At 42.5% G+C, this 24,038-nt stretch overlaps 1 protein-coding gene across 3 annotated transcripts in view; it reads right to left on the reverse strand.

The window, feature by feature from the left end:
* LOC137369417 (coronin-2A-like) overlaps positions 1-24,038 on the reverse strand; it is a 176,903-nt gene that overhangs the window by 33,913 nt on the left and 118,952 nt on the right. The window contains exon 1 of one of the 3 annotated variants that reach the window (XM_068030604.1): positions 12,501-12,683. The exons of the other annotated variants lie outside the window; for them this stretch is intronic. The gene's annotated coding sequence lies outside the window, so the exon portion shown is untranslated. Of the gene's footprint in view, positions 1-12,500; positions 12,684-24,038 lie in introns of those variants that run through there. 3 annotated transcript variants of the gene reach the window in all.

Below are 24,038 nucleotides of genomic sequence, written 5' to 3' on the forward strand. Positions count from 1 at the left end.
AGACAAAACGTAACAGTGAGCCACATAAGGTGATATTAGGACAGGTGACCAAAAGCTTGGTCAAAGTGATAGGTTTTAAGGAGAGTTTTAAAAGGAGAGTGAGTTGAGAGGTTAGGCGAAGAAATTCCAGAGCTTAGTGCCTAGACAGCTAAAGGCACTGACACCTATTGTGAAGCAATGCAAATCAAAGAACAAAAATCAGGGATGTGTATAATAGTTTTCTTTGCGTATTTTGCTAAATTCCCCAGGTCATCTTCAATCAGATGTGTATGGTCAATAGCTCCCTCCTAGTAGTTGAATGGGTACCATAACTTGCTTTAAGAAGCGTCGGGAAACTAAAGGAAAATGTAAGTCCTTCAGGATTCCTACTTCCTAATCCTGTGTCCTGACTGTATATGCAAAATTACATGCTTTTCAATCAGCCCTCTTCAATTTGATATTCTTTCATCCAGCGCCCTTGTTTATTTGATCGGTGGTTGCAATATATTTTGCCTTGCGCTTCTACCCCTGACATGAGGAAGAAAATGTCGGTCTTAACGTACACTCTTGTGAAAACAACAGAGTGAATTCAAGACAAAGGCAACTCCTACAGCCAGCAAAAGTGCTCCAATGTAAATAAATTGATTCTGTTTCAAATTATAACATTTCCACATTATTGCTTTTTACTCAAGTTGTAACTAAGCCAGGGCATTTGGGATTCTTTTAAAGGAAATTGGACTGGAAATTATTTAATGTCGGCAGTAATGCACAAGTTAAACTGTCTTCAGCGAGGCCTATATCAAAAAACCTCAGCTTCAATGTTTCAAAAAAGAGGGCTAGCCTGACCAGATGTAAAATTCTAAGTCTTGAGCTAATAACTGATCACCAGAGAGCGAGGGAAATTGTCCCACACTTACTGCTGCCTAGGTATTTTATAAAGGGGTAATATTTATTACCTAAAACATTTGTATTTTCTACAAGGTTGACAAGGTCAAAATTTCTTCTTGAGGCATCAGAAGCCAAGTACAGCACAGAAACAGAGGAACCATTCAGCCCCTCGAATCTGTTCCACCATTCTATTAGATCATGATTGATCTGTACTGCAACACCATTTACCCGCCTTTGTTCCATATCCCTTGACACACTTACCCAACAAAATAAATCTATTGATCTCAGTCTTGAAAATTTTAATTGACCCCGAGCATTTATAGCCTTTTGGAGAAACAGAATTCCAGATTTCCACTAACCTTTGTTTGAGAAAAGTACTTCCTGACTTCACTGCTAAATGGTTTAGCTCTCATTTAATTATACCCCTTGTTCTGGATTCCTCCACCAGAGGACACAATTTCTCTGATTCTACGCTATTCATTTATAAATACCTTGATTATGATCACCCAAAAATCTTATAAACTCAAGGGAATACAAGTCAAGTTTAAGCAACCTGCCTTCCTAATTAAGCCTTGGTACCATTCAGGTGAGTGACAAGGCAAATATATCTTTCTATCTACCCTATCAACTCCTTTAATCATCTTAAACACCTCAATTTAATCCCCCTTTAATCTTCTGTACTCAAGGAAATACAAGCCTAGACTATGCAATCAACTTTGTAATTTAACCATTTTTCGGTGTCTAAAACTGAACGCAGTGCTCCAGATGGAACCTGACCAAGGCTCTGTACAACTGAGGCATCACTTCCTCACTTTTGAATTTCAATGATCTTGAGACAAAGTCCATCAGCCTTTTTGATTGAAATCTACTGCACAACACAAAACACAATGATTTGTGTACATGGATAACCAAACCCCTTCGATCCTCTGCAGCTCCTTATTCCTCGCCATTAAGAAAATATTCCAATTTGTCTTTCTCAGATTCAAAGTAAATAATCTCAGACTTTCCCACATTAAAGTCCATCTGCCACTATTCTTCCCACTCACTCCATCTCTCAATGTCCCTTTGTAAGTTTCTGCTGCTGACCACTGTGCCTCATCATTTAGCTGCAAATTTAAATATACAATTCTCTATTCCTTCATCTAAGTCATTGTTAAATATGGTAGAAAGCTGAGGCCCCTGTACAGACTCCTGGGGAACACCACTCAGTGAATGAACACTATATCCCTGCTCTCTGTCAATAGACAGGAAACTTGAATGGGGTGTCCACCAGATAGCAGGCCCCCACCAAAAGCTAACATCAAACACCTGGAGTGGGGCTTGAACCCATAAGCGTCTGACTCAAGAGGCAGGAGTGCTACCAACTAAACCAAGACAAACATGCTTAAGCACTCTGCTTTAATTACTCATTATTCCTACCATGGGAGGACTGCCATTTTGAGTCTTCTGTTTTGTCAAGCTCGCGGCCACTTTAGGTCAATCTTGCAAGGCACCAGCATCTGTGCACATGAAGGGAGCAGTTGTGCGATGTACCTAAGCAGGCCTGCGTAACACCTTCAGAGTAGAAAGCACTAAAGGATGGATCTCCATAGGGAAAGTGAATAATTAAAGCCAAGTAGGAAATATCGGTAATGGAGGACTTACTGCCATAGAGTGCGAGAATGTGGATTCAATTCTCCCATTGATCTGAGCTCAGCAGTGGAAATTCTGCAGAAGCTGCATCATTATATGAACCCATGAATAGGAAGAAAGACTGAGCAGGTCAGAAGGAGGCCATTCCGCCCATCATATCTGCGCTGGCTCTTGGATAGAGCTATCCAATTAGTCCCACTTTCCCTCCAGCTCTTTCCCTATATCCCTGCCACTTTTTCTCCTTCAAGTATTTATCCAAATTTGCTTTTGAAAGTTACTGTCGAATCTGCTTCCACCTCCCTTTCAGGCAGCGCATTCCAAAGTCACATTGAATCACTGATTTTCACTTCTATTACTTTAACAGAAGTTCATAACATTTTCACATTTGGTAATTTTCAAACTGGATTGAACATGTAAAGGCCAGCTTGGCTCAGTTGAAAGCGCTCTGGCCCAAGTCAGGACATTGAGCATTGAAGCCCAGCTACGGATTGCAGTTTGTAATGTAGGCCAACTGTTCACTGAGGGAGCAGTGTCCTGTAAAAGGTGCCATCTGGTAGGTGAGGCATTAAACCAAAGGCACCTGGCTTGGGTGAACGTACAAGATTCCATGGCAAGGAACTCTCCTGGTGTCCTCCTAGCCAACATTGCTCCCTGCAGTAACATTACCAAGACAGATCACGTGGTCATTCATTGCATTGTTTGTGGGATCTTCTTGTACACAAATTGCATGCCACATTTGCCTGTGGATTCAAGACCCACAGTGACTGGTTTGAGACTGAAGTCTTACAGCAATTGTATATAATTGCATTTATCTAGCGCCTTTCAGGACCTCAGCATATCCCAAAATGCTTCACAGTCAATGTAGCACTTTTGAAGTCTAATTACTGTTGTAATGTAGGAAATGCAGCAGCCAATCATCCCAAAGTCTAATGAACGAAGTCTCACTTCGGAGTGAGATAAGGAGAAATTTCTTCCCTCAAAGTGTTGTTGTTCTTTGGAATTCTCCACCCCAGAGGGCTGTGGATGCTCAATCATTGAATATATTGAGATCTATTGATTTTTGGACTCTCAGGGAATGCGGGATATGGGAATAGTTTGGGAAGGTGCAGTTGAGGTGGAAGATCGGTCATGATCTGTGCAGCAGGCTCGAAGGGCTGAATAGCCTACTCCTGCTGTTATTCCTTATGTTCTTACGGTTGTCAAACACTTTGGGGCATCTTCAAGACGTAATAAGATGCTAGATGAATGTTAGTTCATAGAATAGTACAGTACAGAAGGAGGCCATTCGGCCATCAAGACTGCACCAGTTTTTTTGAAGAACAATCCAGTTTCCCCCACTCCCCAGCTCTTTCCCCATATCCCTGCACTTTTTTCTTTTTTGCTTTAGCTCCAAACCAACACCAACTAAACACAAGACAATTGCCTGAAATGGTGTTGGAAGTAGATTCTATAGTTACATTCACAAAAGAACTGGATACAGACTCGAAAAGGCAAAATTTGCAGGGCTATAGGCAACAAACAGGGGAAGTGCGACTAATTGGAAAGCTCTATCAAAGAGCTAGCATAGGCACAATGGGCTGAAAGTCCTCCTTCTGTGCTGTATCATTCTATGATTCTATAACAACAAATTGTCTCACTTGAATAACGAACGATGAAGTTATACTTTATAATAAGGTAAAGTGGAAATTGCAATATTGCTTTATAAATGCGAAATAGCCTAGAAAATCTAAACAACATGTGACAGTTCCTTTGCGTAATTGCATTGTGAACATGACTGTTCTTGACCTTTCTGAGTGGTATCAGAATTTGTTACAGTGTAGCATGTCAGTTGAAAACAAGTAACTAACTTATGTTCCATCCTCCTAATGGCACGTCTTTCATACCTTTTTACACTTCTGAGTTTGCTCTGAATTGGAAGTCTGAGACGGGACACAGAGTCATTGTTAAAATGCCTCAATAAATGTATCAATGGCCGTGACCTCTGGTCTTAAACAAACTATTGTTTACAAGGAATTGCACTAAGATTTTGGGAGAAGCTGCAAATGGTGAAAAAAGATTTGCATTTATATAGCACCCTTCACAACCTCAGGACATCCCAAAGCACTTCAGGGTTAATCAAGTACTTGTGAAGTGTAGTCACTGTTGTAATGTAGAAATGCAGCAGCCAATTTGCACACAGCAAGCTCCCACCAACGGCAATATGATAATAACCAGATTATCTGTTTTAGTGATGTTGGTTGAGGGACAAATGTTGCGCAGGACACTGGGGAGAACTTTCCTGCTCTTCTTCAAAATAGTGCCATGGGATCTTTACATCCACCCAAGAGGGCAGACGGGGCCTCTGTTTAAAATCTCAACAGAAAGATGGCACCTCTGACAGTGCAGCACTCCCTCAGTACTGCCTTGGGAGCATCAACCTAGGTTTTTGGAGATGATGGTCTTCGCTGTCTTAACAACTCTGAAGGATAACAACATTAATTATGATCTCGATATGTTGCTGTCATATATAGTACTCATATAGATGAAATGTCACAATATCCACACAGTTGCATTCAGTCTGTATCAGAGCTGGCACTGTGAGGTCGAAAGAATCACAAAGCAATTTTTTTTCTGTTTGTATACCAAGCAGCATGATTAAAACCCGATTAGGAGTCAGCCATGGGCATCACTCTCACCTCTGAGTTAGGCGGTCACGGGTTCACGTCCCACTGCAGTGACTTCAGCATGTAATCCACTCCCGGAGCAGTACTGAGGGAGATGAGACGTTAAAACCAAGGCCTCGACAAGTTCTCCCCAGTATCCTGGGCCAATATTTATCCTTCCAACATCAGATTAGTTGGTAGTTATCACACTGCTGTTTGTGGGATCTTCCTGTGCTCAAATTGGTTGGCACGTTTCCTACATTGCAACAGTGACTACACTTCATAACCTGGCTGTAAAGCACTTTAGGACGTCATGAGGTTGTGAAAGGCACTATATAAATGCATGTTCTTTCTTTCCTTCACAAGGTTCAGGACCTGGCAAAGACCAGCAGTCTGTATATATCCTTCTTGAAAAGGCTTTCACCCCCAACATCCATCATTATCCATGGTAATGGCAACAGGTCATCATTGTCAAGGGGTTGGCTCCCGTACCACTGAGCATCGGAGGCAGTGTTGCACTATAACAAGTGTTTTCAAATCTCTCCATGGCCTCGCCCCTCCCTATCTCTGCAGCTTGCTCCAGCCCTACAACCCTCTGATATCTCTGCGCTCCTCCAATTCTGGTCTCTTGCACATTCCCAATTTTCATCGCCCCACTATTGGCAGCCACGCCCACATCTGCCTGGGTCCTAAGCTATGGAATTCACTCCCTAAACCTCATAGCCTCTCTACATCTCTCTCCTCCTTTAAAACGCTCCTTAGAACCAACTTCTTTGACCAAGCTTTTGGTCACCTGTTCTAATATCCCCTTATGTGGCTTGGTGTCAAATTTTCTTTGATAATCATTTCTGCGAAGCACCTTGGGGCCTTTTTACTATGTTAAAGATGCTATATAAATGCAAGTTGTTGTCATTAGATGCTGAAGATTTATCAGCTAAAAGAAGCTTTTATCCCCCTGTGGAATGTGTTTGACTCAAATTATAGGTCATTCACTGGCCATGGACTATTTGTTGTCCATTTTGAAATGGTGCAATAGAACTGAGGAAAAAAAATGCATTTGTTATAAAAAAAGGGCTTGGCCTCATGACGAAAACTTTTGGCAAACCTCTTATTGTTCGGGAAAGGAGAACAGTTAAGAGCCTTGTACTGGTCTTATCACAATGTGGTCACACACGGCAACACAATGATGCATTTTGATGAAACTGGCACCACTCCACTGCTTACAAGTGAAAGTTTGCCAAATGCTTCATGAAAAATAAGGCCCGTTAAAGAGTTAAAATAAAAATTATGTTTCATCCAGTTGCCGGACAAGAGACATGTTGTGTTGAGAAAGAGAGAAAGAAAGGGAGGGAAAGGGTGAGAAAGGGAGAGAGAGAAAGACAGGGAGAGAAATGTAGCAAGAGACAGAGAGAAAATGAGAGGAAAAGAATTGGAGAGGAATCGAGAAAATAGAAACTAGAAAGTGGAATCAAGAAAGAGGGAACAAGAAAGTGGGAGCAAGAGAGAAAAAGCAAGGGAGAGAGAAAGAAAAGAACTTGCATTTATATAGCATCTTTCACAATCTCAGCACCTATCAATGTGCTTTACAGCCAACAAAGTACTTTTTGAAATGTTGTAACTGTTGTAATGTAGAAAACATGGCAGCCAATTTGCACACAGCAAGCTCCCACAAACAGTAATGAGATAATGACCAGATAAATCTCTTTCAGGTGCAGTGTGTGGGATAAATATTGGCCCAGGATACTGAGACAACTCCTCCGCTCTTTGAAATAAATGAATGATATTGAAATAGATGAAGAATAAGTGGAAAGACAGTGACCACACTTCAAAAGTACTTCATTGGCTGTAAAGCGCTTTAGGGGGTTCTAAATTTGCAGAAAGCGCTATATAAGTGCAAGCTCAATGTGGCGTACACACATGCACACCCCAGACCCGCGCATCAGCAGATGCGCATGTTCCCTGAAGTATTTAGTTCAGCTACTGCAATAGGCTAACTGGCCTATAGTTTCCTTCTTTCTGCCTCTCCCCCAAGAAGTGGGGGGGGAGGCAGAAAACAGGTAACTATAAATCAGTTGGCTTGACATTTGTCATGGGGAAAGTGTTAGAATCGATCATTAAGGAGGCTATAGCTGGGCACTTTGAAAAACTCAAGGTAATCAGAATAGTTAGCATGGTTTTGTGAAAGGGAAATCATGTTTAACCAAATTTATTGGAGTTCTTTGAAGGAGTAACATATGCTGTGGATTAAGGGGAGCCCGTTGACGTACTGTACTTGAATTTCCAGAAGGCATTTAACAAGATGCCACATAAAAGGTTATTGCACAAAGTAGGAGCTCATGGTGTAGGAAGTAACATATTAGCATGGATAGAAGATTGGCTGGCTGGTAGAAAACAGAGTTAATGCATAAATGGGTCCTTTTCTGATTGGAAGGATGTGACGAGTGGAGTCCTGCAGGGGTCTGTGCTGGGCCACAACATTTTACAATTTATATCAATGATTTAGATGAGGGAAGTGATGGCATCGAAGCTAAATTTGCAGATGACACAAAAATAGGTAGGAAAGTATGTTGTGAAGAGGACATAAGGAGGTTGCAGATCAATATAGATCGGTTGAGTGAGTGGGAAAAAATCTGGCAGATGGAGTATAATGTGGGAAAATGTGAAGTTATTCACTTTGGCAGGAAGAATAAAAAAGCAGAGTATTTCTTAAATGGAGAACGACTGCAGAATTCCATGGTGCAGAGGGATCTAGGTGTTCTAGTGCATTAGTCAGAAAAAGTTAGCATGCAGGGTGCAGCAAGTAATAAAGAAGGCTAATGGAATGATATCCTTTATTAAAAGAGGAATTGAAAATAAAAGTAAGGATGTTATACTTCAGTTATACAGGGCATTGGTGAGACCACATCTCGAATACTGTGTGCAGTTTTGGTCTCCTTATTTAAGGAAAGATGTGAATGCGTTGGAGGCGGTTCAGAAGAGGTTTGCTAGATTGAAAACTGGAATGAGCGAGTTGTCCTATGAGGAAAGGTTGGTCAGACTTGTTTTCGCTGGAGTTTAGAAGAATGAGGGGAGACTTGATTGAAGTATATAAGATCCTGAACTGATTTGTTTCGTCTTGTGGGTGAGTCCAGAACTTGGGAGCACTGTTTGAAAATTAGGGGTCGCCCTTTTAGGACAGAAACAAGGAGAAATGTTTTCTCTCAGTTGGTTGTGCGACTTTGGAATTCTCTGCCTCAGAAGGTGGTGGAGGCGGGGACATTGAATATTTTTAAGGTGGAGGTCAATAGATTCTTGTTAGGCAAGATGATCGGAGGTGGATGGGAGTGTGGAATTTGAGACAGAAACAGATCAGCCATGATCTTACTGAATGGCAGAGCAGGCTCGATGGGCCGAATGGCCTACTTCTGCTCCTAATTCATATGGTCTTATGGGCTTAAGCTCACCATATAACTGGTCTTGTCCCCACTGAACATAGTTCAGCCAATATGAACAACAAAATCTAAAACAACGTGAATGGGTTGCTCCAAACCTGCAACCTGTCCTGTCCCCGAATGCTGACAATGCTCCTCTCATATTACTCAGTGAAACCACCAGCAAATTCTATTACAAACACCTAAAGCAAAACCAAGTTATCACTCTGATAGGGCAGAAGCAATTACTTTGAATCCAATTGTATGCAAGCACATAAAGCTCATAATTGAGCCAGCTGATGTCAAACCATGACAATAATACTTGTGCATGATTTGTCCAATTTCTTAAAAATATTGACTTAATGCAATGGTACATTAAGCCTATGAAACACTGGTATATTTGCACAAATAATGCCACTTGAACATGAGAAATATAAACTTGTTTTCATCTCGATATAAAGTTCGCTTTATTCTATTGCTTCACTATATCGGAATGACTTAACCTAGTCACCTCTGTGCATTTCCATGAAAGCTTACGTTAACAGTATTTTGCTCCCATTGACAAAAAAAACCTTTGAATTAGACGTATTACTTAAATTATCTCCTTCATTTTTATGCAATGTTCTTTTGACTTGCACTTGTTCTGCACGCATTTCATCAGCCGGGAGGAAACTTCACAGCCAATGAAGTGGCTTTTTCTTTGAAGTGTAGTCACTGTTGTAATGTAAGGTAACAAATATGGTGGCCAATTTACATACAGCAAGCTCCCACAAACAAGAACATGATCGATGGTCAGACAATGGTGTTTTTATACTGCCCATTTCAGAGTGTTCCTGTCTAAAGAAAGACGAACTTTCATTTATATAATGCCTTTCATGCCCTTGAGATATTCCAAAATGCTTTACAGTCAATGAGGTACTTTTTGAAGTGTAGCTGTTGTGATGTAAGAAACACAGCAGCCAATTTGCACACAGGAAGCTCTCAAAACAGCAATAAGATGATGACCAAATAATCTACTTTTAATGATGTTAGTTGAGGCATAAATATTGGCCAGGACACCAGGGAGAATTCCCCCTGCTCTTTGAATGGTTCCATGGAGTCACTTACATCCGCATGAGAGGGCATCTGACAATGTAGCAATCCTTCAGTATTGGACTGGGAGTGCAATCCTAGATCTTGTGTTCAAGTCACTGGAGTGAACCCATGACCTACCAACACTGGAGCAACAGCACTACCCGCTAAGTCACAGCTAACACCAAAAAGGAAGCTGTCTCATGTTCAATAGGTTGTCAAAAAGAAAGCATGCTTCATGCATTGGGTCTACAGACATGCATGGCTCCACTGATCAGTGCATGGATCTAAACTGCTAGACGTGGCACAAACATGAAGGACGGTCCCTACATTGGCATTATAACAGGCTCCCTTAAACTGGCAAAACATTTGCACAATGGGGCGGCACAGTGGCGCAGTGGTTAGCACCGCAGCCTCACAGCTCCAGCGACCCAGGTTCAATTCTGGGTACTGCCTGTGTGGAGTTTGCAAGTTCTCCCTGTGTCTGCGTGGGTTTCCTCCGGGTGCTCCGGTTTCCTCCCACATGCCAAAGACTTGTAGGTTGATAGGTAAATTGGCCATTATAAATTGCCCCTAGTATAGGTAGGTGGTAGGGAAATATAGGGACAGGTGGGGGTGTGGTAGGAATATGGAATTAGTAGGATTAGTATAAATGGGTGGTTGATGGTCGGCACAGACTCGGTGGGCCGAAGGGCCTGTTTCAGTGCTGTATCTCTAAACTAAACTAAACTAAACTCCATTTTTGTGTGGTTATGAAGTTGCTAAATGTCCAAACATTGGGGCAATAAAGCTATGCACTGCAGGGAAAACTGTGGATCTCCCCTGCTTTTTTATTTATTCATTAATGGAATGTGGACCTCGCTGGCAAGGCCAGCATTTATTGCCCAACCCTGATTTCCCTTGCGAAGGCAGTGGTGAGCTGCCTTCTTGAACTGCTGCAATCCTTGTGGTGTCAGTACACCCACAGTGCTGTTAGGTAGGTTGTTCCAGTATTTTGATCCAGTGACAATGAAGGAACAGTGAAATATTACTTGAAAATCCTGGTGTTCCCACGCGCCCTTGTCTTCTAGGTGGTAGAGGTCATGGGTTTGGAAGGTACTGTCAAAGCAGCTTTGGCAAATTAATGTAATGCATCTTGCCACAGTGTGCCAGTGGTGGAGGGAGTGAATGTTTAAGATGGTGGATGGGCTGCTGCTCAAATGTGCTGCTTTGTCCTGGAAGGTGCTGAACTTAAAGGATCAGTCCGTGTCTTTTTTTAAATCACAGACTTTGGCATTTTTGGCAACAAAATAGTATTAGCTCTGGCAGTCAGACAATTATTTGGCATTTCAATTTGTAATTAGATCAGTTTAATTTTTTAAGAACACACTCACACCAGAAGGAGGTGACATAAATTGAAGAATGTGGCATCTGTCACAAAATTGCACTAAATACATAAAAGAATGTGGCTTTGATAATGAGCAAGATAAATTATCAAATGAATTTTGCTCCTTTTAGCCCTGAGATGTAATTTGCACTTCAAACACATTAACTTTAATTACCACATATTACATCTAATCAACTCTCACTTATGGTTTCTAACAATTTAACTACTACTTGTCAGCTTTAAAGTGCATCTAATCTAATCAAAAAATGACATTAATAAGGAAACAGATGGACTAAAATCTGACAAAAATATATTTTTCAAACTTACTAATGTGTTTTTTTTAAAGCTCTGAAGGAGTCACTGTGGTTTCACACTTAATTTTCTCTGGAAGTCTGATGTAAAATACAAAGTGACACAAGTCCTTAAGAATTAGTGGAGGCATATTTCGCCAGAATATGGGAGTGAAGGGAGGCTCTCTCATTGTACGGTACTAGAGGAAAAGGTAGCAGGCAGCCGGCAGTGTGCTTCCCCGACAATGCAAATTCCTGATCATAGCCAGGGCATCACAAGAGGAAAACTCCAAGTGTACATCAACCACAATAATTTGCATTTTTATAGCACCTTTGACATAGCAAAAACATCCCAAGTGCTTCACAGGAGCGTTATCAGATGAAATTTGACACAAACCACATGAGGGACAAATAGGTCAGGTGGCCAAAAGCTTGGTCAAAGAGGTAAGTTGTAAGGAGCGGCTTAAAGAATGAGAGAGTTGATCACAAGGGGGAGGGGAAGAGAAGCATAGTAAATCCTAGTCCTTTCCTCTCCTCCCCACTCCTTTCCCTGTCTTGGTACTGATTTAAAACCTGTTAGCATTTTCCAGTTCTGAGGAAGGGTCATACAGACCTAAAACGTGAACTCGGTTTCTCTCTCTCTCCTCGCAAAGGCTGCCTGACCTGCTGGGCATTCCCAGCAGTTTCTGTTTTATTATGTCACATAGTCAGACAATCATTTGCACATTTCCAAGCAGGCAGCATTGATACAGACCGGGAGACCAGCTCACCTGCAACCCCTCTCAGCAAGGGAATGTTGAAAGGAAGGAGGTAGGTCCAAAAAGGGCAGTTTCATTAAGGGGCAAGTAAAACTGGCGGGGAACAAAAATAAACCTTTCTGGGACCAGGGTTCAAGAATCAAAAAGTTTTGCCTATTTTCTTAATGTATAATTTGAGAAACTGTAAGTAACCGAATTAAACAGAATGACCACTAGGAGGGGTGTCGGTTCAAGACAAAGGTGATTTCAGATAAGCATAGTTTGCAAATGTTGGACATGGGAGGGTAGAAAGAACACAAAACTGCAACACCAACTCTGGTGTAATCCCAGAGGGGGGAGAAAGCCTTTGAATGTTTAACAAAAGCAGAGAACAAAGACTCCACTAACTCTGGAGATGCAACTCAAAAATTCAAACCGTGAAGACAGGAGAGACAATCGCACAACATGGTTTGAGAGGTACTTACCCTTTCTACTTTACTGATCAAGAATTTAAAAATAAAACATAAATTCAGATGAAATATTCATCAAAGGCGCAGCTCCTTTTTCACCGTGCTCCCCTCCCACAGTCGGGAGTCATTGCTGGTGTTTCTTCCCCAACACAATCCATTCAGCAAAGCAGCTCACACAAGGCGAGCGTGAAGCCTTGTCTGTGTTCCGACAGGGTGGAGTCCTGAACTCTCGTCATTCAGGTGAACAAAGTCACGAAGTTTTAGGCTGAACTCTTATCTGCCTGAAGGGGGAAATGTGCTCTGTGTATCTCTCCTTCCACCCACCCCTTTTTGGAGTTACCAGTTCTCTAAAACATCTGGTCTCGAGGACTCCCCAGGCGCTGATGCTTATGGCAGCGAACATCAGCTCCTTAACGCCAAAATACATTTTACAGTCAACACCACGCAAATCAGGTTTACTTGGGTGATCAAGGTTTCTCATTTCTCATCAGTTTAAAACATAAAAACATAGGAAATAGTAGCTGGAGTAGGCCATTCAGCCCTTCGAGAATGCTCTGCCATTTAATAAGATCACGGCTGATCATCCAGCTCAACTCCACCTTCCTGTACTATCCCTATATCCCTCAGTACACAAAATCTATCCATCTGATTCATACAAAAGTTCAAATCATGTGACAAACCAGCAAGCACAAGATTTCAACAGCAATGCACCATGCTCAAACATGCCACAAGGCAAAATCAATGCAAAGAAAAAACATTTTGCAAGTTAAATGGTATTAAAGTTATTTCACAATGAGCTGGAAATAATAAACAATATAAGCCATGTAAACAGATACACCTCCAGCAGTGGTGCATTACCTTTGCTCCCTTAGCAGTGTGAAAGCAGCAAAGATCACTTGTACCAGAGGCTTCAGCACAAATTCCAGGCTGACACTCCCAGTGCAGTACTGAGGGAGTGCTGCACTATCGGAGGTGCCATCTTTCAGGTCAGACGTAGAACCAAGGCTCTGTCTTGCCCTCTCTGGTGAATATAAAAGATCCTATTTCAAACAGCAGGGGAGTTAGTTTTAGTTATACAGCACTGAAACAGGCCCTTCGGCCCACCGAGTCTGTGCCGACCATCAACCACCCATATATACTAATCCTACACTAATCCCATATTCCTACCACATCCCCACCTGTCCCTATATTTCCCTACCACCTACCTATACTAGGGGCAATTTATAATGGCCAATTTACCTACCAACCTGCAAGTCTTTTGGCTTGTGGGAGGAATCCGGAGCACCCGGAGAAAACCCACGCAGACACAGGGAGAACTTGCAAACTCCACACAGGCAGTACCCAGAATTGAACCCGGGTCGCTGGAGCTGTGAAGCTGCAGTGCTAACCACTGCGCCACTGCTCCCTGGTGTCCTGGCCAATATTTATCCCTCAACCAACTCCACAAAAATATTATCTGATCATTATCACATTGCTGTTTGTGGAGTCTTGCTGTGCAAAGATTGGCTGCTGTGTTTCCAACCTTACAACAGTGAATATGATTCAAAAGTACTTAATTGGAGGTAAAACACATTGGAACATGCTGAGATGTTGAAAGGTGCTATACAAATGCAAGTCTTTCTATCAAATAAATAATAACAGCCACTAACAGGGAGTTCAAGTCAAAGATCTTCAGACAATGAAGAGTTTTCAATTAGGTTATGGTAATTAAAGGGTAGCCACTCACAGCCCACTTTCTCTTCACCTGGGAACCTGGACACGTTCACAGGTCACAAAGCTGAAAGTTGTCAAATTTAGGACTCAGTGTTGTTGCTTCTCACTCTCAGTGTTGTTCAATGAGAGAAAGCAAGTGAACTCTATTAGTAACCCTTGTGTACACTGTAGCCAAGTACTGTTGTTATGACTGAGGCGGGAGAAGTGCACTGTTAATTCAGTCCCGCTTCTTCACAGGTCACAGCATATCAATTAATTTCCCACTTACCAAAAATTTCCATACTCTATTTGGCCCCAAGGGTAAATCACACCAATCAGGTTTCTTTAATCAACGACAAAATTAACTATTTCTTAATAAATTAAGTCTTAACCATTAATGAGATAAATCTATATACAAAAAACTCCTTATTTCCCTAGCCCTCATGCACGCACACATACATTTTTTTAAAACTGGTTAACTGGAGGAAAAGGATTTTGGTTCACAGCTGTTTCATAGTAATAGAAGGAATAATAAAATAATTTAGTTTGTCACGTTCTGGTAGGAAGTTCTTCGGTTTGGTGAGATGTCCCAGGGTTGAATAGTCAGATGCCACTCGAAGTCTCTCCAGGTGAGGTTGACGAACAGTCTGTGATGGGTAGGCATTCAAGGCAATTTAACTGCAGCAGGCTTCACCTAGGTCTTTCATCAGGGGTGTAGCAACAGGTCTGCTTAGGTCTTACAGCAGCGGTATAGTAGTGGAAGATTTCTTCAGATTCCAGGATTTCTTAAAACACAGGAGGCAGCAAGAACCACACTGGATGCAGGGGTTCTTCAGAAACAAGAGGTAACAGGAATCTGCCACCTTTCAAACACAGGGTTTCTTCTCAAGAGATGCAGATACAGAGACAGGCAGGTCAAAGCCAAATTTCAAATGCCTTCTTTTTGTCCAGCTCACTGTTTTTTTTTAAAAAGGTCCAAACTGAAAACAACCTTCCTGAATAGGTCACATGTCCAGACATAGAGTCTCCCTTGTCATTCAAAGTGTTGCTCTGGGGAGGTCAAACTCCTTGCTGGTTTCCTTGAAATTGTCTGCTTTCCTGTCCTTGTCCAAGTTCAGCTTCCTTTCAAAACATCCAAAAAATGTCATCTATTTGCAGGTGCCTCAATGTCCACAGAATTCTAAGCTTTTAATACAAAAACAAAAACCTTGTAACACTGTGTATGAACCAGAAATAGCCACACTCAACTTGTTGATGTCCAACTGCACGCTGCAATGTGATGTAACACAATAAACCTCAAGTTGACCCCAGCAACCAGCCTGCCTGTGCTGCCACACATCACCCTCCTAACCATTCAAAGTGGTGTCGAAACCCTCCGGAAAGCCCAGTGAATCGAAGAACATGACCCATCCACCAGGACCTCAACAATGTCCCTCAGCACCACTTCAAGTCACATAAGCCCTTTTGGACCCACACATTTAACCTACAACACTGCGACTTCAACCCTAATGAATCTTCGAAATCCGAATGGAGTGCAAGCCCCGATACTGAAGATCCCTGTCTTCAAGCTTCTGCAAAGTTCATGAGCCATCCTAAACCACATCCACAAAAACTGTGAATTGCAGATACTTGATGCACAAAACTAAAAACACTCCAATGTATGACTAACCACTCGATGCCCCAGTCACAAATATGAAGAAGGCATCACAGCAACACACTGTGCTACACCTGCCACAGTTATCTGGCTTAACCATCTGAATGTAAGATTAGAGTTGTTGCTCTACATCTACATCAGCCAGAACAAAGAAGATTAAAAGGCAAGGTAATCCAAGAATCTATTGAGCCAATGAAAATGCTGTATTAGAATTAGACAACCTATGGTTTCATGGAACTGCTGTGACTAAATTCCCCATTTCAGCATTCGCTGCACTCGCATTTAGTAATTAACCAGCTGATGGACCTGAACCAGAGGCTCACTGGGTGGGAAATGATTACCCCTGAAGCACACTTCCAACACTTTGTGCTATTACATGTTTCTGGAAATAGCCCTCAATAAATAAGTTCATAAATTGCACTGCTCTGGAGGGACCAAGTTTGCAGTTGGTAGAAAACGTTTAGATATGAAAAGAAAATGTTTGAGGAATAAAATGAGATGCAGGAAGAGAGGATGGTTATCGAGCACCTTATAAGGTACAAAAGCCCTTCCTGGTGACCAATATTAGGAAGAGGCTCTTCATGAGGAAATGCTTAGCAACTTTGCTTTCTAGTTAAGGGGGGGTTTGGCAGTGGCGAAGACCTCAGTACCATTTTCATCACAAGGATGTCGTATCTCCCAAGGAATTTAACAATGTATGCCGACTGGATCATGTGACTGTAGGCAAATTTTTTTAAAATGTCTTGTTGAACACCTTTCCAAGCTGAGATATCAGAGGGTGACTACAGCAAAGGAACACAGATGTGGAGGTTAGGCCCTAAGCTCTGGAATTCCCTCCCTAAACCCCTCTGCCTCTCTATTGCTCTCTCCTCCTTTAAGATGGGCCGAAGGGCCTGTTTCAGTGCTGTATCTCTCTATGACTCTAAGATGCTCCTTAAAACCTGTCTCTTTGATCCATATTTTAGTCACCTGTTCTAATATCTCCTTATGTAGCTCTGTGTCAAATTTTGTTTGATAATTGCTCCAGTGAAGCATCTTGGGACATTTCACTCTTTTAAAGGTGCTATGTAAATGCAAGGTGATGCTATTGTTGAGGGCAGGCTTTCTTTTTAAGCGATTGCAGTTTGTCTTTGTGATTGAAGAGCTTTGCCAGAAGATGCCTCATTTCCCAATTATAAAAAATTCTATATGCTTTAAAAGTCTTCCACACCAAAACAGACCTATTACTTTGTAATTACTTGCCCCACAAATACATAAGGGCATAAGAACAGAATGAGGCCATTCAGCCCCTCGAGCCTGTTCTGCCATTCAATGAGATCATGGCTGATCTGTGACCTAACTCCATATACCCACCTTTGCCCCATATCCCTTAATACCTTTAGCTGAGAAAAATCTATCAATCTCAGGTTTAAAATTAACTATTGATTCTTCCTACCTGCACAAGCCTCCTCAAAATCTCAGTCTTCCATCACATCTTCAGTCACCTCCCCTAATGCTTCTTCGACTGATAGGGTTAGATGAAGAAGGGTGGGAGGAGGCTTGAGTGGAGCATAAACACCAGCATGGACCAGTAAGCCAAATGGCCTGTTTCTGCTCTGTAGACTCTATGTAATTCTATGTGAATGTGTTCATAACGGCAGTTCCTAGGTGAGTATCTCGTGTCAAAACCAACCAAATCAGAGGGGGATGGGAGCTTGGAGTGAATGTAGCAAGACTTCCCTACTTTTATACTCAATCCCCTTTGCAATAAATGCCAACATTCCATTTGCCTTCCTAATTACTTGCTGTACCTGCATGCTAACCTTTTGTGATTCATGTACAACAGGGTTGTCCAACATACAGCCCACGGGCCAAGATCTGGCCTGCCAAAGGTTGCCATCCAGCCCACAGATGTACCAGGCAGTTCCTCATCCTTGCCAGGGGTCTGTGAATAGTGATGAGAAATTCCCCATTGTCAGACCAGCTGTTAAAAAAAAAAAAATCTCAAGTCAGTTTCAGTGCTGACAGCTGCTGTATCGGGAACAGCGGTTTCTGAACTTTAGACAGATTCGGGGTTTTCCAGCGAGTTCTGACTTTTTTTTTTAAATGGCTGCCGGAAGACCCCGAATCTGTCTAAAGTTCAGAAACCGCTGTTCCCAATACAGCAGCTTTTCAGCTGTGAAACTGACTTGCGATCTTTTAAAAAAAACTGACCAACCATCTACTGTCAAAGAGAGAGCGGGGGACAGAGAGAGAAAGTGGGGGGGGGGGGGGGGGGGGGAGGCAGGGGACAACACAGAGAGGGGGGAACACAGGGAGAGAGAGGGAGAGAGTGATCAAGATCACTTCTGACAGAATGACATCTATCTGGAATATTCCACATTGCTACATCAAGTATGTGGGCAAACATTGACTACTTGTGCAAGCAAAACAATGCCAGGTATCTCACTAAGTCAGTGTCCAACATAGTGAAGAGAAAGTAAGTCAATAAATTAGGATTCTCATTTAAAGCTTCTTCACAAAAATATACATTTGTTGTTGATGAAAGGTCACTGACCTGAAACGTTAACTTTGCTTCTCTCTCCACAGATGCTGCCAGACCTGCTGAGTATTTCCATCACTATTTTGTTTTTATTTTACATTTATTGTTGGTTTGATTAATAGTAAGATAAACTTTTAATGCCTTTATCTTTCTGAAATTGTCTCACCGGCCCCCCATGTAAGACAAAAATTGTAATGTAGCCCCCCATGCGAAAAGGTTGGACAACCCTGATGTACAAGGACACCCAGATCCCTCTGTACCCCGCAACATTCTGCAGTCTCTCCATGTAAATAATTTTCTATTTTTCCTGCCAAAGTGGGCAACCTCACATGCTCCCACATTATACTCCATCTGCCAAATTTTTGCGCACTTAACCGATCTCTATCTCTTTGCAGATACTTTGGGCTACATTTGATTCTCAAAACTGGGGTCCCAGTGGCGGGCTGGAAGGAAGGAGGGACTCTGCCTCGGCCTTCAGTCAGAACCTAAAGCCATTGCATGGCGGCCTGGTAATTAACTGCCCACCATCAGGGATGCTGTCCCTTTAAGGTTTGAGCTCCTGCCTCCAAGAGCTGCCAACCAATTGGAGAGCCGGCATCTCTGCAGTACGAGCAGTACCACTGGGAGCAGTGGTGACTGCCAGTACTGCAGGAGGCCCTGCAGCATCGAGATGTCCGGAACCCCGGGAAAGATGAGTGGAGTCGGAGTCGTCAGGGCCATTCAGGCAGGCCCCGGCGACGGGGTAGGGGGGTGGGCAGGTGTCTTCCCGGGAGGGCGGGGGGCTGACGATTGCTGCTGGGGGCTCCTCTGCGAGCCCTGGATTTCCCCCAAAGGGACCCCAACCTCACTAGGAGGCTGCCAGGCTTTACCTGATGGTGTCTGCACACGGTGGTAGGCCCCTCTGCCTTCCACTAAATTGAGGTGGAGACGGGAAGAGGCCCTTAAGTGGCCTTTTATTTTATTTTTATTTATTCAGAGATACAGCACTGAAACAGGCCCTTCGGCCCACCGAGTCTGTGCCGACCATCAACCACCCATTTATACTAATCCTACATTAATCGCATATTCCTACCACATCCCCACAATTCCCCTACCACCTACCTATACTAGGGGCAATTTACAATGGCCAATTTACCTATCAACCTGCAAGTCTTTGGCTGTGGGAGGAAACCGGAGCACCCGGAGAAAACCCACGCAGTCACAGGGAGAACTTGCAAACTCCGCACAGGCAGTACCCAGAACTGAACGCAGGTCGCTGGAGCTGTGAGGCTGCAGTGCTAACCACTGCGCCACTGTGCTGCCCAATGTGGCACCTTATCAAAAATCTTTTGGAAATGCAAATACACTGCAGCTGCTGATTCCCCTTTATCCACCCTGCTTGTTACATCCATAAAGAACACGAATAAATGTCAAACACGATTTCCCTTCCATAAAACCATGTTGACTGCCTGATTGTGTTATGATTTTCTAAATGTCCTGCTACTACTTCCTTAATAATGAATTCCAGCATTTTCCCAATGACAGATGTACGGTTAACTGGCCTATATAGTTTCCTGCTTTTTGTCTTCCTCCTTTCTTGAATAGGGGTGTTACATTGCAGCTTTCCAATCTACTTTCCAGAACCTCAGGAATTTTGGAAGAATACAACCAATGCATCCACTATCTCTGCAGCCACAAAAACCTCTCAAGTCAAAAGAATAATTAAAAATGTCTCTATCAACTTGCATTTTGCAGCTTTAAGTTGCTTCTGCAGCTGTTACAGGCATATACCTTAAAATCAGTCAACACATGTGGAAAAATAGCAGAACGTCAAGCTGTCAAATCGAGCTACTGTGTATGGAACAGTCTCAGCAGTGAACAGTTCGTAATAAAGAAAGAAAATGGTTAATCTATCTGATTAATGATGTGTTCTAAAGTTAATACAATAACCTGTCTTGGACAAGTAAAGACAAGGGTGCAAATCAATTTTCTGCTACTCTAAAACACTTCAGCAGTCTGTATTGTAGACACCAAGTTCTACCTTAACTTGTGTAATTCGGTGGGGAACTGCACTTCAGCTCAGAGGCATGGATTGCTGTGCCATTGTCCTGTTAGCAAAGACATTTTTGATAAATGGTCAGAGAGGGAGGGCTGGGGAATACTGGAAATATTTCATTGAGGTAATGACAGGAGTACAATATGCGAGACAGTTACATGTTGTACCACCATTTCCTTGTTCTAAGGCTGAGCAAATTGTGACTTCATGTTGGTTCCTGTTGCAACAAGTTTTCAACTCAACTGAATAAAACACAACCATTTTTTCTTGAAAACACTTGCGCAAGAGAACATAAAAGGGAATTTTGTGTATTCCAGTAAAAAGCAGCACCTCTCCATTCCCCCTCCCCTCCCAAGATTAATTGGTCATTTTTTTGAAAGCATGAAAAGGCGAACCCTGTTATTCTGGATTTGTACATTAATCTCAGAGAAAACATGTTGAATGCTGAAAATTGGAAACCAAATCAGAAAATGCTGGCAATGCACAACAGATGCGTCAATATTTGAATGAGAAAACCAGGCTAGCACTCAGGTATGGGCCCTCATTAGTTCTATCCAGCTCTGTGTTTTAAAGATTACCGATTTTGATTTTGTTTCCTGAAGAAAATCCTTTCAACTAAGGCTGGATTATACAGCACTCAGTTTGGACAAGATTTTAACTCATTCAAAACCCACCCATTTACATAGTTAAAATTGGGCCCTTTATACTCAGAGGGATTCACACTTTTTAATTATATATAAATACACATTTATTATGTACAGGCATGTATGGCAGGAAACCAAAAGACACATTAAAATAATTGGCAGAAGAACCAGGGTCGAAATATAGAGAAACTTTTTTACGCAGCGAGTTGCTAGGATCTGGAATGCGCTGCCTGAAAGGGCGGTGGAAGCAGATTCAATCGTAACTTTCGAAAGGGAATGGGATAAATTCTTGAAAAGGAAAAAAATGTGCAGTGCTACGGGGAAAGAGCAGAGGATTAATTGGATAGCTCTTTCAAAGAGCTGGCACAGGCACGATGTGTTTAATAGCCTCCTTCTGTGCTGGAACTCGATACACCTGATGATCACATTGTACTCAGGAGTCAATTGACGATACTGTGTTACGCTGCTAATCCGGGGCTGAATTTTTCCAGCTCGTGTTTTCAGCGGCGAGCTTCAAAAATGGCGGGGTGCACACGCGAGAGTTACTCAGCGGAGCTGCTGCGATATTTAGCACGGCGGCTCAATTAAACGGCCGGGGTGGACCACCCCTCCCGATGATGTAGAGGGGGCGGGTGCTCCGTCTCCGGCAATGGTATCCGGTGCCACTGCGCAGGCGCCGACGCCATTTCTAAAGGGCTTCAAGCCCTTGCAAGTAATTTAAATTTCTAAAGTGATAGGAACTGTAAAATAAAAAGGAAAAACTTGATAGAAGTTTCAATACCCTCTCCCACCACCCCCCCCCCCCCACAATGACAAAACAACTGACTTGCCCTCCCCACCCCCCACAAAAAAGACTTACCTTGCAGTCCAGACCTCTCCCCTCCCAAAATTTACACACTTTGAACCTTACCCCTTCCCACCACCCCCCAGACCAATTAAAATGGTTTCACCCTGCTCCCCACCCCCCCCCACCACCCTGAAAACGTACTTCCTCCCGCCTCCCCACCAGTGTCCCACATCGGATCTCTGGACGGAGATCTGAAGGTGCGGGAGTCCCAGCAACCGGCCAGAAAATGGCAGCTGCACGGCCAACGGGAGCAGGTAGGTAATTAATTCGTTAATTTAAATATTTAAATCCTGCTCCCGTTGTCGAGCAGCAGAGGGGCTGCCGCAAGGCCTCTCTGCTGCTGGTAATATGGGACTGGCCCTTCCTGGCGTCGAGGCCTGTGGCAGGCCTCTCCCAGAGGCATTTTCTGGGCCCCCCACCACGACTCCCGATGTCAGGGGGCCATAAAATTCACCCTTTTCATTAGATGTGCTTCAGGACCACTTTGCGTCAAAGTCATCATATAACTACAGTCCAAATTACCACATGTAGATATAAGCCTTTCATTCGAGTTGGGAACTGCTATTTACAATAGTTTCAGATTCAGACTATCAGGCAATCAAATAGTCTTCACACATTTGTGATTGTACAAGATAGGTCTCATGTTCTATGCACAAGTTTGGTCTCTGTTTGGCCCCCATGTTAGTGACTGTTGGATGTTTGAGGACAAATACATTTGGTGCTCAGGGATTGCAAACAATCAGGTGTTAAGTGTGAGTGCAAGATTTACAAAAGGAACTGTGTACACTTAAAACAAAGCTTTAAAGATTGTATTCAGCACTGAATCAGGCTTCTAAAAAATCTCTTGAAGACAAACTAAATAGGTGCAAACTTCAAGTGCAGCAGTATCCTGTCTCCGACGTTTTATCATGACTTGCAATATGAACTCTCTTTAACAGATCATAATCACTGTCCCGTTTTTTGCTGTTGCCATTTACACCTCCTCTAGACCCATCTTTTGTTTCTTTACTTGTCCCATTACCATCTCCTTTTGCCTCGCACCATCATCCCTTTTGTCATTTAATCTCATCTGCCTTCCATCCCATCACAGAACTTCCCTTTTTTTCTCCCTCACCCCTCCCCTTCCCCGCATCTGCACTTGCTTTGAAACGGTTAACATTTTCTGTCACACTTTATGAACAACACCCCTTCTGTTACAAATTTTTGGACCCTCTTGACTTTCTGCAGAAGCAGATCTGCATGGCTTATTAAATACCCTTAATCAGGTCCTCTCATGAATACTCAATGGTATGTTAGCCTTTATTACAAAGTATAGAGTATAAAAGTAAAGAAGTCATACTGCAATTATATAGCACCTTGGAGAGATCACACCTGGAGTACTATGTACAGTTTTGGTCTCCTAACGAAGGATATACTTGTCTCAAAAGGAGTCCAGTAAAGGTTCACTAGATTGATTCCTGATTGTCCTATGAGGAGAAATTGAGTAAACTAGGCTGATGTTCACCAGAGTTTCAAAGAATCAGAGGTGATCTCATTGCAACATAAAATTCCTAAGAGGCTTCACAGGGTAGATGCTGAGAGGCTATTTTCCCTGGATTGGGATTCTAGAACACAGGGTCATAGTCTCATAATATGTGATCGGCCACTTTGAACTGAAATGAGTTGAAATTTCTTCACTCAAAGTGGAACAGAAATGTATCGTCTGGTATCACCTCCCCATTCATCTGAATGGAATATCTCAGTGCGAGCTTCAAATGATTCTTTTCAAACTTGAATGTATGAACTGTGATATTATGTAAAGCTAATCAAACTGTTCAGTGAATCCAGCCATTTAAAATCAATCTTTCTGCAATAGTAAGTGCAACTAATTTGACGACTATTTCGCAAGTAATATTTTACGTCCGAACCGACACCTGTTATTGCATATAACGTGTAGATTAATTTTAATTGAGTAATGGGGTTTGAAACCAATGAGTATAATTTATGAAAAATAGCTCACACATGTTAATAAATAGTGAGCAAAGACATTCATTCAACACACAAGAGTCATTAATAAGTAGACGTGAGGAGTTCACAAATTCATCTGCTCTAATGTTACATACAGAATTAACAGGCACAAAAATCCCTGCATGGACTCACCCTTCCCTATCTCTGTAACCA

Source organism: Heterodontus francisci, chromosome 4, assembly GCF_036365525.1.
Source record: "Heterodontus francisci isolate sHetFra1 chromosome 4, sHetFra1.hap1, whole genome shotgun sequence".
NCBI lineage: Eukaryota > Metazoa > Chordata > Chondrichthyes > Heterodontiformes > Heterodontidae > Heterodontus > Heterodontus francisci.